A 13,571-nucleotide genomic window follows, 5' to 3' on the forward strand; every position below is an offset into this window, starting at 1 on the left:
CATTATCTCCTTGTCATTACACTACAGCGACATCTATTATTTCTGGGCGTAACTGCGTGTTGCGTTGAAAGACTGAGCATGCCTGTATCTCTCTCTCTTTCGTTTTAGGGTAGGAGGCTGGGTACTAGGAATCGTCATCCTCGTTCCACTCTTGTGTGATAAGCGTGTTCTGATGTAATCGAATGTAATTAGTTACTCGGCTATTTTTTTTTCTAACATGTTCCGTGTGTGCACTTAAACCAGTCAGTGCAGGGCCCTATGAACTAGTCAAGTTATTTGTTGGCATTCTTTTGTCATCCTTCGCGATAGTGTTGCGTAATCGTAGTGCTCCTCACTGTAGCCGCTACAGTAGTACTGTATAGCGACGAAAGGTGACCTGACATCTTTGTTTTATGGTTTTTCAGCCCTTGCGCGTGCTTAACACAGATTTGTACAATTAAGGGTGAGACATCTATTTTCATACATCTCGTAATAATAATAATAATAATAATAATAATAATAATAATAATAATAATAATAATAATAATAATAATAATAATAATAATAACCTAGTGGTTAGATTCATAAATTTCAACAACCAGGGGTCCTTTAAGGTGCATCCGACCTCTAGCACTTTGCGTGTATGAAAATGCGGATGCCACGGCTTGGATTCCACCCCGCAACTTTCGGGTAAACTGTCGAACACCATAACCACTACGCCATCGTGACGTGTTGCTTGCTTGATTGATTGATTGATTTTAAATTTCCGGAAAACTTAAGAAGAGGTGACGCAGAGGCTCGACGAATCAATTTTTGACAAGCCCGAATCATTGTTTCTTAACGCGCACAAAAATCACATCACCGCAGAACGCGTCTTCGCGTTGCGATCGCATCGAAACGCAGGCGCTGCGGCCAAGGAATCGAACCTGAGACCTCGCACCAACACGCGGAACGCCGTAGTTCCCGAGACACCTTGATGGACGGTTCTGATCGTAAGAAAGGAATTACGTTATGGTATACTAGCTATGCGTTGACCCCTGCAACACTGTGCGAAGCATTATTTCCCTACGGTACTGCGTGACCTGACGCATATAGTTACTGTTGGGGCTAACGTATTGGATCTAACATTGACCGGAATAGCAATGACTTTGCCCATAGTCTTTATGGAATAAGAAAAAGGGACTGGGAGGGAGGGGGGGATGCGCCCTCGCATTGGGCTTCTGAACTGGTCTATACGTTGCGCGAAAACGAGGGCCCTTGACAGAAAGGCTGAGGGGAGGGACGTCAACAAAATGTGCGAGAAACTCCGTGCTAGTTAATGGACAACCGAGGAGAATATAAGTAAACCACTAAGGTAAAAAATAAAGGCTGCCTATAAGGGAGGGAAGGGAAGGCCGGCATTTCTCTATACCGCCTGTGGCTTCGCCGCAGGATGTTGAAGCCGCACGAAACCGGGCCGCTGGGGAATTGCTGACCCAGTTTCTTCGGGGCGACCCCGTCGCTTTCTTGCTTCCCGTCGTTTTATTCTTCGTTTATTTAATCTTGGCCCGTGCGCAGATCTCCGGGGCGTACATGTTTCATCTTGTAGCAACGTTCCACGCTGTGTGTGGAAGGCAGCGGGAAGCCATGTCCTCCCCATTTTGATCGCAACGTGAGGGTCTCTGGATGTTGTGTGTTGGCGTGTGAGAGAGGGAGACTGGAACGTGGCTTCAAAAAAGTTTGCCTAGCCTTGTTTGCTACAGCTGGAAGCTTGCGATAACGTGGCGGCCATACATAATGCGGCAGTGGCGTAGTTTACATCTCGAGCACGGTGGGGAATGCGGAGAAGTAGGTCGCTGTATTTTTATATCTGTTTGTTTCGTTTGTAGTTTTTTTTCGCTCCTTTTCTCTGATGCTTTAAAGTGTTTCCGCTTACGCGCGAGTTTGATAGATCGTTCGGAATCTGTGATAATATAAATGGTGTCCTAGGGGGAGGTCGAGGTATGGCTAGAAGTGCAATGGGACGTTTAACTACGTCTATGACTTCGAAGCGGAGATACTTGCATTGTGCATTCTATTCAAAGTGCGCCCGGGTGTCTATTGTGTCTTTGTTTGTCGGAATGTCATCATGTCGCCATTCGACGCGTGCACCTGTCTTTAGTTACTTACCCCTTTCGGCGTATAATGGATTCGTGTTTTTCTGTGTGTTCTAAACACTGCTTGCCGAAGCATGCACAGGAAATGCGTTCCCCTAAAACAGCTTTAACGTGTAGACGGTTGCCTGATCATGGCATTTTCCAGCCAGCATGGTTGCCTTGGTGACAGAGCTGATGAATTAAATGACTTACTCACGTGCAGTGCGCATGCGTACAAATTGTAGAATCGCCAATGCGCTGAATAACAAGCGTAACACTAGAAAAAAAGCGTATTGCAGCTAGAATCAACAACAACAACAACAACAACAACAACAACAACAACAACAACAACAACAACAACAACAATAATAATAATAATAATAATAATAATAATAATAATAATAATAATAATAATAATAATAATAATAATAATAATAATATCTGCGGTTTTACGTCCCAAGACCACGGAATGATTATGGGAGACGCCGTAGTAGAGAGCTGTGAAAATTTTGACATGGAACAGCACACAAGCCTTCAACATTTTGCCTCCATTAAAATGCGACTGCCGGTATCGAACCAGCGACCTTCGGGTCAGCGTCCGAGCACGGTAGCCGCTGCGAAACCGGGGCGCACACGGCTGAAAGTAAATGAGATACGTAACGAACTGCATCTCTATCAGACCAATATACGTAAAAAAGTCACAGTTTCGCCGCAAGGGCAAAGTAATGAATGCGATAGCAACATTTGGGAATGTAACGCCGAGAACGGCTAGCAGATCGAAACGTGCAGCGCGCTGCTCACGCACAAATTACGCACGTAAACAAACACCCACAGGACGAGAGCTAACTGACAACGTTTACATCTCTACGATTAACGCACTGTTTAAACAAAAAAGTCGCAGCTTTGCCGCAAAGGTGAAGCAATCAACGCAATAGCAACAAATTGGGAGGTCACGCGCAGAATGGCAAGCAGCTTGAAACGTGCCCCGCGTTTCTCACGCACAAATGACGCACGAAGCGTACTCACAGGTACAGATGAACGCGAATAAGCGTCTCAGTTGTTACTTCGCTGTCTGAAAAGCGTGTCCTTTTCGCAAACGGAGACTGTGCAACGATTGCAGTGACCTTTGGACACCTGGTCACTACAACAGAATCGTTCCGGTGAAAGCCCAAGACGTACGATTGTCTCCATCGCGAGATATGCAAGCGCACGTGTGAGCGTCCACTCTTCCCCCTCTCCGCGGGGCAAAGTACACGTGGGAGATGAGAGCGTGCGCCGCCGTGTCGTGACGATGTGGCGACGCGCGCTCATTGCGCCATCTCGCTAATAATGCTGAAGACACGATTGTTCTACCCGAGATGCCCATCACTAGCGGTGAGTGGTAGATACAAAGAGATTGCAGTTTGAACGTTGAAGAATGTGCTCCTTCGTGGCTCAGTGGCTAACGCTTCGCACTCGCAATTCAGATGTCTGACGTGCGATTTCGCGCGCCGGAATCTTTTTCTGGATTATTTTTCTTTCTTGCGTTACTATATATATATATATATATATATATATATATATATATATATATATATATATATATATATATATATATATATATATATATATATATATATGTAACGGATGAGACATGGCGTCAGTCAGAACACCAGTTTATTCTGACCCTTCGTCTTCCTCCTCTTTCTTCCCCACATTCACTTGTGAAGCGTCACACACACACACACACACACACACACACACACACACACACACACACATATATATATATATATATATATATATATATATGTATATATATATATATATATATATATATATATATATATATATATATATATATATATATATATATATACGTCGACGGCAAAATCCAGCAGAGAATGTATGTACATATAATTGCTATCGCAATAAAACGATGCACGAAACGTAATCATAGGTACAGTCATGAATGCGAACTAGGGAGTGCCCCAGTTGTTAGTTGGCTGTGTTTGAAACGCGCGCTCTTTTCGCGAATGGAGCCCAGGCAACTAACGCAATCGTTCCCTTGAAAGGCCGAGGCACACGATTCTCCCCACCGAAGGATAAGCGCGCGGACGAGCACGCAACTCCCATATTGTACCCGGGCGTGAAATTTGGTCATGCGCAGTGAATTTCAGCAGAATTGCTCTATGCCTGAAAGAATTAAAAAAAAAAACGAACGAGATTGATTTCACGAAAGACTTCCATTTGAGCTGCATTTTATAGGCGTCTATTGTCAGTGCTCGCATGAACAGTGAGTGGTTAGCTTCTTGAACACGTTGAACATATGAAACTCGATCTAGGGAAACCCTATCTTACGAATTCCCCCGAGAAAGAATTTCCGTTCACCGGTAAATACCTACATAATTTAATATTGTTGTCTACCCGATTCACCGAACAAATGTGGCCATTGAACCCGATTTAATGAAGTTTCTCTTGAAATAACTGAGCGTTGAAGCAAAATTATTTTTTTTTCTTGATTGTGCGCTGTGACGTAATTAAGTTGAAAAACTAGAGACGCTCCAGTTATGTCGCTAGCTTTATTGTGAACCAGGCTGCATTCCGTGTTCATGCACAGAGCGACTACGAGATAATCAATAGCGCTCTTACATTTGCCGGATGATTTCAAGAGGCGGTGGTGATAGCTTTCATTGTTTGTTGGTTCATGCATCGATCATCTCCTCGCAACTTTCTCTCTCGGCCTGCTCGCATAATCACTGCTTTCGTTCTCCTCGTCATCCCATATTGGTAGGTTATCATAGTTTGACGTGGCCGCCTACTGGGCCTGCATTGACTGGACATGGTGTACAGTTTGTCCGGCTGGCTGCCCTCAGACCGCGAGCTGTGCTGGCGTGGGTTAACGTGGGTTTAGCGACGCAGTGACGTGCGTTTGGGTGTCGCTACGTTATACTTTTTATTTCTAAGGGCTGAGAAATATTTCTCTATTTTACGAAATTCACAATTTAACGCAATAATTCGAGTGTCTTCATAGGTTAAATCGAGTTTAAACTGTATTCATTCCGTAGGCTTCTCTTTTCTTCTTTTTTTCTTTTTGTATTTGGGGGGGGGGGCATATTCAGCGTTTATACCGTGGACCACATTCCGAATAAAACTGTAACCAATCGGCCAGTGAACACGCACATGGTGCAAAAGATAGTGCTGCATCTTCATTTTTATATATATAAAACCGAGAGAAGCAGTCACACCGTATTGCTCTGACGGCATAGACACCTTGCTATTGTATAAAAAAGCACGTTATGCAATGTAGCCGTGGTTGCGCAATACGCGCGCGCGTGATAACGGTATTTTTCAGTTCCACCTTTTCTCAAGCTGACATCGCTGAAAGCGGCAAGACTTGCAAGAAGAGTGAGTTATCCTAACGGACACTCTTGAACCGACTGAGATCTCGTTCTCTGGAATAGGCTTTCCTGTAGGGTTTCTCGCTGGTCCTCTCAGTCCACAAAAAAAAAAAAAAGTGAATGCCTTTTTTTGTGTGTGTACTTCAAATAAGTTAAACCTGTGAGCGTCGAATCTTCTCGTACGGGCTGCATTACGTCAGTCGTGCGTCTTCTTTCTGTCGTTTTAGGCACGCGCAAAGCGACGCATAAGGAGATCGTTTTCCCGATAAACCGATAAGCTGACTCAGCATCTGATAGCGCTATAGATCTACGTAACGCCGATCGCATCCAATCTTACTGAGGTTTTACGTATGCACACGCTTTTACCACGAAGAAAATGGGGATCGATAAAACCGTTAAGTGACAAGTTGCTTTCGCTGACTGTCGCGTAACGCCTATCTTTTTTTTTCTTCCCACCGCTCTGGAAAATTCGCGTGTGTGCTTGTCGAACATTTCAGGCATGTTTTCTTCTGTAAAAAAAGGTATGATGTATCTCTCTCGCTGTCCGATATCGTACACCGTCTTCTCCTCAAAATGTGCCCTGTATTCTTTCGCGGGCATGCCTTTGAAATATAGACGTGGCAGCATTGGGATTAGAATAATGAAGTTACAGTAACTAAACTGCTCCTCGCTGTAATGAGCAATTCAATCAATTACTTTTGGGGCTGATAATTCAGCAACGTAATGAGTCACTTCAGGTGACTAGCTTTAAAGGAATAGTTTTCACTTTCCCAACTACCTTTGTCTAGAATATAGCATGTGTACGCTTCCCTTATCCCATGTGATGATGACTCCCCCACCCCCTCCTCCCAAAAAGAAAGTCAAGAAAATTAACAAATAGAAGTTAAAATAAGTGCCAAACTTCAAGTGTGGGAGGTTGTACTAAGATCTCTCAGATTTTAATGTCTATGCTGTAAATAAATTGTACCTGAGCTTAGCAGGAATTATGAACGTCTGTGAAACTAATTTCATCACTTTCCAAAGGAAATCGTAATGTAATGCTATCGATTTCGGCCTTATGTAATAGGGAACTTAACTCAATTACATAAAACATTTCTGGAAAAATAACTAGTAATGTAATGTAGTCTTTCTTTACGTGTAGTTTTGCCATATTTGTGGCTTCGTGCTTTTCGATGCATGTAAAGTAGGTATGTATACCGACACTAACTTAATAGGGTGAGCCCGACTAACTTTTAAGCCGATAAGCCCCTCTGTAGCGTCAAATAACACCGATGACAATCTTATCTTATCAATGGTCATGTTCTGGTCAAGAGAACTCGCGAAGATGAGTTTGGAAGCAACGTTCCGTCTCTCGCACCCTTATTTAATATGTATGACCGGCGTGGCGTCTCATTGCTGCTCTCTCCGAATCAAAGGCGGGTATTACTAGACTGCGAACACCGCCCGCGACGTTTATTGATCCGTCTGCGCCAGTCTCATTGGACGCTTCTGCGCCGTCTTCCGGTCGCCGACGTTTTCCGGTGACGTCAGGCTCCGGATGACGTCACGTATTTTCCCTTTCCACTTTCTCCGGACCGTCCTTCTCGCTCCTATTGTGTATCCTCGGTGCGCCGCACGAGCGTTGAGCAGGGCGTAACGGAGCGGGTGGCCTGCCGTATCCACATTTGTTTTTTGTTTATTTCGCGTTTCACTGGGTAGGTGAGATTGCTGTGTTTGTGTCTTCTAGTCTGTGTTCTGTGCCAGCGCTGTTGCTTCTTTTTTTCGTCAAATTTCGCTCGGCTCGCACTTAGCCGCTTTGAAAAACGCCAACGATGGACTGGCATTCCGGTATCTATCTTCCGCGCACATTCACGACAAGTTTGCTTTTGACGATGCCATTTCACGCATGTATAGGAAAACACTCATTTGTTTATTTCAAAAACATGAGTTATTTTATATGACGTGTCAGGGGAAGTAACTTGTGGCTCTTTCGTTTTGACGCAACTACATCTGTTTATGCCTTGTCTCTCAACGTTGAGCTGAAACAGCCATCGTTTCTTATGTTTTCTTATCCCCGTGTGTACTTGGTAATACGTACGGCATACAAAACCCACGGAAAAACATTTTCAATTTGTCACTAAGGGTACGACTACAAGAGAAATCGCATATCCCACCGGTTAAGAACAGCTGGCGAGAACAGAGCTGCAGTGTTGACGAACTCGGAACATGCTATAGTTTCCAACTTCGAGGCGGGAAGGCGCCACGAAGTTATAGCATAGCTTTTAAAATCTAGGTAATAATGTGGATTGTCTGCGCTATTTCATTATAATACTTTATTTGCTGTACACAAGAAGATAACATGGTATTGGTTAAAGTAATTTAAAGCGCGCCTTCCCGCCATGAAGTTGGAAACTATAGCATGTTCTGTGTTCGTCATCACTGCAGCTCTGTTCTCGCCAGCTGTTCTTAACCGGTGGGATATGTGATTTCTCTTGTAGTCGTACCCTTAGTGACAAATCGAAAATGCTTTTCCGTGGGTTTTGTATGTCGTACGTATTACCAAGTGCACACGGGCATGAGCAAACGTAAGAAATGATGACAGTTTTTTTTTATTTTGGCAGGACAGCACTCCAACTTGACAAAAAACAAAGAAAGCGTGGAAAACGCTAGTGCATACATGACATTCAATAAACGGACGAAAATGGACCATTCTCACGGATTCGACAAACGAAGACAAACCACCACACTATTATCAAGCGGCGGAAATTTATTCGGCGCTCAAAGAGAAGCTTCCTCGTGAGAATCGCAAGCGTCGTGTGTGGCGATTTCACCCAAAACCGCAGTGCAGCCCCTCCGTCGGCTCGCATAATAAAAACTCCTGTCCCCACGTTTCGAGCTCGTGCGCAGAAGCGACGTCCTCCCTTTTGGGGAAGGTGGGGATAGAGGAGGAAGGTGCGCGCGCTCCCTCTTTGGGGAGCGAGGGATCGCGAAAGGGGAGAGAGAGACGCGGGCCAGACATATTGGGGATCGCTCGGTGCCGGCGCTGTTGACTATCCGGCCGCCGCCATCTGTGGCCGAGTGTGGCGCCTTTGCGAGCACTCGCCGTCGCCTGCCTGTCCCAGCACCGCCGAAAGGACATAAAAATAAGGATGATTCGGATTTGACCCTTCCGTCGTCTGCTGCACCGCTACGTCTGTCGTCCCCATCCCGTCGATCGTTCGCGCACCGAAAGGATGCCGTCGTTGCCACCATGTCTTCCACACTGAACCGCCCCTGACGCACCGTCGCTTTCGAACGCAGGTCTGTGTTGGCTCCTCTACGTACAGTCCCGCTATTTTTAGGTCCATTTAGTTCCTCTCTTTATTTGCATCTACACCTGTGCCCGATTTTCTAACCACTGCGTCTGGACTCGTTACTTTCTGTGAAGTAGACGTATACCTGGGCAACCCGAACCGAGTTTCAGTATGTTTTGGAAGCCCCCGGTGTTGTGCGAGTCGTGCCTATCGTCGACTGCGCCCATCGATAGAAGCGTTCGCTCGTAGTCAGCGCTCCCGAGTTAGGCCTAACGGAAGCAGATCTCCGCGTATTTTTACGTCTCCCAGCCTTTAGTGGCCCAAATCTTCATTCGTACTTTTAAAAGGAGGGGCACGGAAAGAACGACGAGGATGTGACTTTTCGGCAATATCGTTCGGAAGGAAAAGGGTGTCTCCCACGCAATCCTTTGAAAGCTACACCTACGCTTTCTCCAGTGTAGTCGTAATTAGTCTAATTGACGTGTGTACATCGAGTCATGCGCTATAGGTGCGATGAATCATTTTTTGATGACTCGTGGTCGATGGTTATTTATGATTCACTCGTAGCGTTGAATAAGGAAAACGAAAGGTACATATGCCGTGCTGTTTTTTTTTAAAATAATTTTGCGGATAATTTGCGAACCCACCGTAGGTGGGACAGTGGTAAGTTGATGATAATGCCTCCCAGCGTTTGGAGGGCGGAATTCGAAGAAAGTGGGCCGACTTTAATTTCGTCGTAAGTTTGGGAGAACGCGCATATTGTCCGGAAATATTAAGTTTATATTTAAGTTGTAGTCACGGCGATGCGATGCGAAAACATATGGACCCACCTGACCACCGAACGCCCTGCTTACCGGCATCGCCGTATTTTTTTTTCTTTTCTTTAGAGATGGGCCTTGCTTACACAACATGATGTTTCCCGGGAGATCATACTGACGTTACATGTACACGCGCCTTTATTTCGCTCGTCGCCGCGTAACAACGCTTTTGTCCCGCATGTAAGCTTCCCGTCTGCGACGCTGTCCTTGAATTTGCGATCACGCCTGTCGTCTGTGAAATGTGTGTCTTTCGCCGTCCCTGCGTCAAACTTGCTGGTTTCATTGCGTGTTCGCTTGCTCGGAGGTTGGTGCCCGAGTCGAACGGATTATCGGGCACGGCTGTTCTTCGTCAAACAAGAGTCGAAGCTTTCTCGGGAGTTCGTTTATCGCCATCCCAACCGCCCACCCACGCTCGATCCGCTCTCTCCCCTTTTTTTGCTGTTGTGCTTGTTTCAAAGATGGCCGCCTTCACTGCGGCGCTCGTACGCTATGCAGAAAAAATGGCTTCTCAGGAGGGGGGGGGGGGCGCACTAACTGTTTTGTCGCGCCGCATGAGTCATGCCAAGGCGGGTGACCGGGTCGGCTTACGAAATCGACTCGATTTGGTCGTATTAGTGTCGCCGTATCGCTGGCGAACGTATTCTACCAGTACGAGTGAAGGGGTGAACGAAAGTTTAGGCTTAAATGAAATCCGCATTTCTGCTGCACCGCTTGTGTAGCAGACGGGGCAGTGTTCGCTTCCTTTTGCCATACGGTTGTTTTCAGGGTTGCTTTTTCTTCTCCATTTTTGCCTCGATTTCATTGTATTTTACGAGTCACATGATGTCTTGCAGCGCATCGATGTGAACTGTCATGTTCCTTTGATTTATTTCGATCCGACCATGTCGTATTTGTTCACCTAACTTGCGGACTATATGTCAAGGCCGTTAAGCTTGCATATGCATCACGGCTGGCTGGGTCTTCTCTTTTGGTTGTCACGCTGTCTTTCGGAGCGTTAATATCAGAGCTGCTCAAAGCAATTCATGTCGAAGCGTAGTGCCCAGTACTCTTCGTTGCTTCGGTTATATTCAGAGAATTTCTTTCTTTATGCCCTTGACAAGGATTCATAAATGTGTTTATGGCCCAGTATATGACCTATTCGCACAGAGCGATCGTTGAGGTGTCCTGTACGTGTCCACATTGGGGTACATTTGTGATGCAAGGACGTGCCCCTAAACACCACTGTGCGGCAATGTTGCGCAAACTTTTCTTTTAATTTGTTTTAACAACTAGAAAGCTATAGTCGAACATCCCTTAGAAAGCACCTCCGGTGTACCGCTAGCCAGGATTTCACGCTGTCTCCAGGTCTAGCATCTTCGATGCATTCCTGTTGTCATAATTTTTGGTTTCTCATTTACCAAAGGAACGAGACAAATCAGTAAAAAAATAAAATAAAAGCTAGTACAGTTATTTATAATCGCTTGACATCTGTTTGGTACTTATAGGGGCCCTTGATCCTTATTATTTTTTTTTAATTTCGCAACTTTGGAGTTTAAGAATTGACTTTTAACAAAAATTTCATTATCACTACATAAGCATTTTAAGTATGCAAAAACATTTAACCTTTAATTCTGTATTTGTCTTGCAGATAATGATTATGCCTGCAAACAGTGCGCTGATGTATGCGGTTAACGGGTAACTTTGGCATGACTGGGAGCCAAACCTGCACATCTCGCGTTATTCACGCGGTGCTCCACCGACAGAGATAGTTTAGTATCCGCTCTAGGCCGGTAGCCAAAGGTTGCCTTAGCGCTCCCCCCCCCCCCCCTACACTTGAAATTGGGATGCAGCTTTTATGTGTTTTTCAAGAACTCAACAAGTGTCTCCCCCCCCCCCCCCCCCCGAAAACAAATTCCAGGTTATGGGCCTAGGCCACACTATAGCTTGCATCCAGTTTCTCTGGCGATTGAGCACGTGTAAATAACCCCTGGAGTCTTGGCCTGTATACACTGCTCGCGGCCAAGGCAGCGAATGCGTGACGTCATTTTAACGGGCGTCGCGTAGCAAATGAGTTAAGTATCAGACAGTTGGCCAGTAAAACTCTTACATCACGACGTGATTCTAGTTATATTTTTGCACGCATTCACTTCCATATACCTATCATTCCTATTTTGCATAAATTTAACAATAGGCTTTCTTCGTGCATTTACTAGTTTCACTGGTGCTTTACTTTGTGCGACTACCGCGTTTTCTCGCCTATAATCCTCACCCTCAAAAACGATTTGTGGATAACTCAAAAAGTGATACCCGTGTATTACCGCAAAGCTAACTTTTCTGCATACTTGTGAAGCACTGCCGCGAAGCCAACTTTGCAAACCGGGATTCGTTGTTTTTTGTTTTGCTTCTTTTTTTAAATTTAAGCTCCGAATTTTATAATTTATATTGGAGCTTACATGCAAAAAATGCAGTATATGTGGTAAAAATTCTAGCGCCTAGATTTTCGCTCCTCATTTTCTTCGCATTTCCGCTGACGTGTATTTTTAGCCATCAATGGAATGAATTTTACTGCAGTCATCATTAAACTTTTTTTTTTTTTTGGCTTGGCAATGTGACGGGTCTCGAAAAAGTAAAGCAACCCCGTGTATGCACAAACTTAAGAAAAAAGTTATTAAGGGGAACAAGAAACGCTGGATTTTTTGTCAGTTGCCATCTATGAATCCTGCAGACAAGGAGAACATAGGGAAAACTGTCTGCGTGCATGGCCTAATTTGGGATGATAAAAAAATATTTACCATTATTAGGAAACTCACGTATTCTGCATTATATGTATGATCCTTACATATACCTGCTAGAGTTCCCCATCTCTGACAAGGTAAATCCTACTCATGGCATGTCATCATTTTAGTTACTTTTGTCACTTTTTTTAGATCATTACACTTTACGTAAAGATATGGCTAAATCATACCATGTTTTTTCTTGTCTTACTATATTTCCACAATACCATTTTCTGCAATGAATGCTTTATTCATTCATTCATTATCTGAGATTTTATGTGTTTGTAAATGATAAATGTACAGAAATTGATGCACCAGTATTGCAAGGACTCACTGCGACGACTGACTGACACTGTACACAATAACTAGGTCAAGGCTTAGTTGCAAGACGTATGCAATGCATTGTATAGGCCTGCAATTTGAACTTATCAATCCCATTAATTTTGTTCTTATTAACGTGATGGTGTTGCGAAGCCCATTTCGTAGAAATTATGGTGTCGATGGCAGTTTAGTTTGTTGTGGGGGGAAAATTGACGTCTGTGAGCCAAAATTCAAGATGGGTGCAAATAATTAAATGATGAAAACCTTCAGTCCGAGTGGAAATTGAACCCAGACTTTCTGCATGGGAACAGTTGTACTACCACAGCCATGCTTTATATTGCCTCATAAAAAAAATTCTATAAGTATTTCATGTATTAGGAGAATAAAAGTTGGAGAATGCTTGAGTTTCATTTTCAAAGGTGAAATGTGACAGTGTAATCAGGTCTCATGCACATTACCTTCTCAATCGTTAGCCTACCTTTCGTTGTGGATGCGTGCCTCAATCATGTTATATGGAAACGAATGACTCTGCATTGGCAGTTATAAGACATTCTAGAATGTCTACTGTAGGCACAGTTATAAAGTGCCCTGTACACATGATTCTTTCTTTTGTGAATTAACAAAGGGCCCACTATGCAATCGTTAACATTAACAAACAAAGGGCCCACTACCATTAACAAAGGGCCCACTACAAACATACTCAGCACTTCACTTTGTTGATGGTTCTGCTGCTGCTGATGATGATTAAATATGTCTGAGTACATTGTAATTGGTGGGCCTTTAAAATGCTCACTCGTTGCGCAGTTCACATGTTTTCACACCTGGCACAATTCTATGCTTCGGCCACTCAATATTACATGCGTTAGGGAGACTCTTCCTAGTACATGACATTGTTTTCCAAAGCATTTTCAAGCTAAACTGTGGCTCGGCGGTA

General features: G+C 44.3%; 1 protein-coding gene across 8 annotated transcripts in view; it reads left to right on the plus strand.

Moving 5' to 3' along the window:
• unc-104 (kinesin family member unc-104) overlaps positions 1 to 13,571 on the plus strand; it is a 119,837-nt gene that overhangs the window by 53,330 nt on the left and 52,936 nt on the right. The window contains exon 1 of one of the 8 annotated variants that reach the window (XM_075889539.1): positions 8,514 to 8,752. The exons of the other annotated variants lie outside the window; for them this stretch is intronic. The gene's annotated coding sequence lies outside the window, so the exon portion shown is untranslated. Of the gene's footprint in view, positions 1 to 8,513; positions 8,753 to 13,571 lie in introns of those variants that run through there. 8 annotated transcript variants of the gene reach the window in all.

This window comes from Rhipicephalus microplus, chromosome 3 (assembly GCF_043290135.1).
Source record: "Rhipicephalus microplus isolate Deutch F79 chromosome 3, USDA_Rmic, whole genome shotgun sequence".
Lineage (NCBI taxonomy): Eukaryota > Metazoa > Arthropoda > Arachnida > Ixodida > Ixodidae > Rhipicephalus > Rhipicephalus microplus.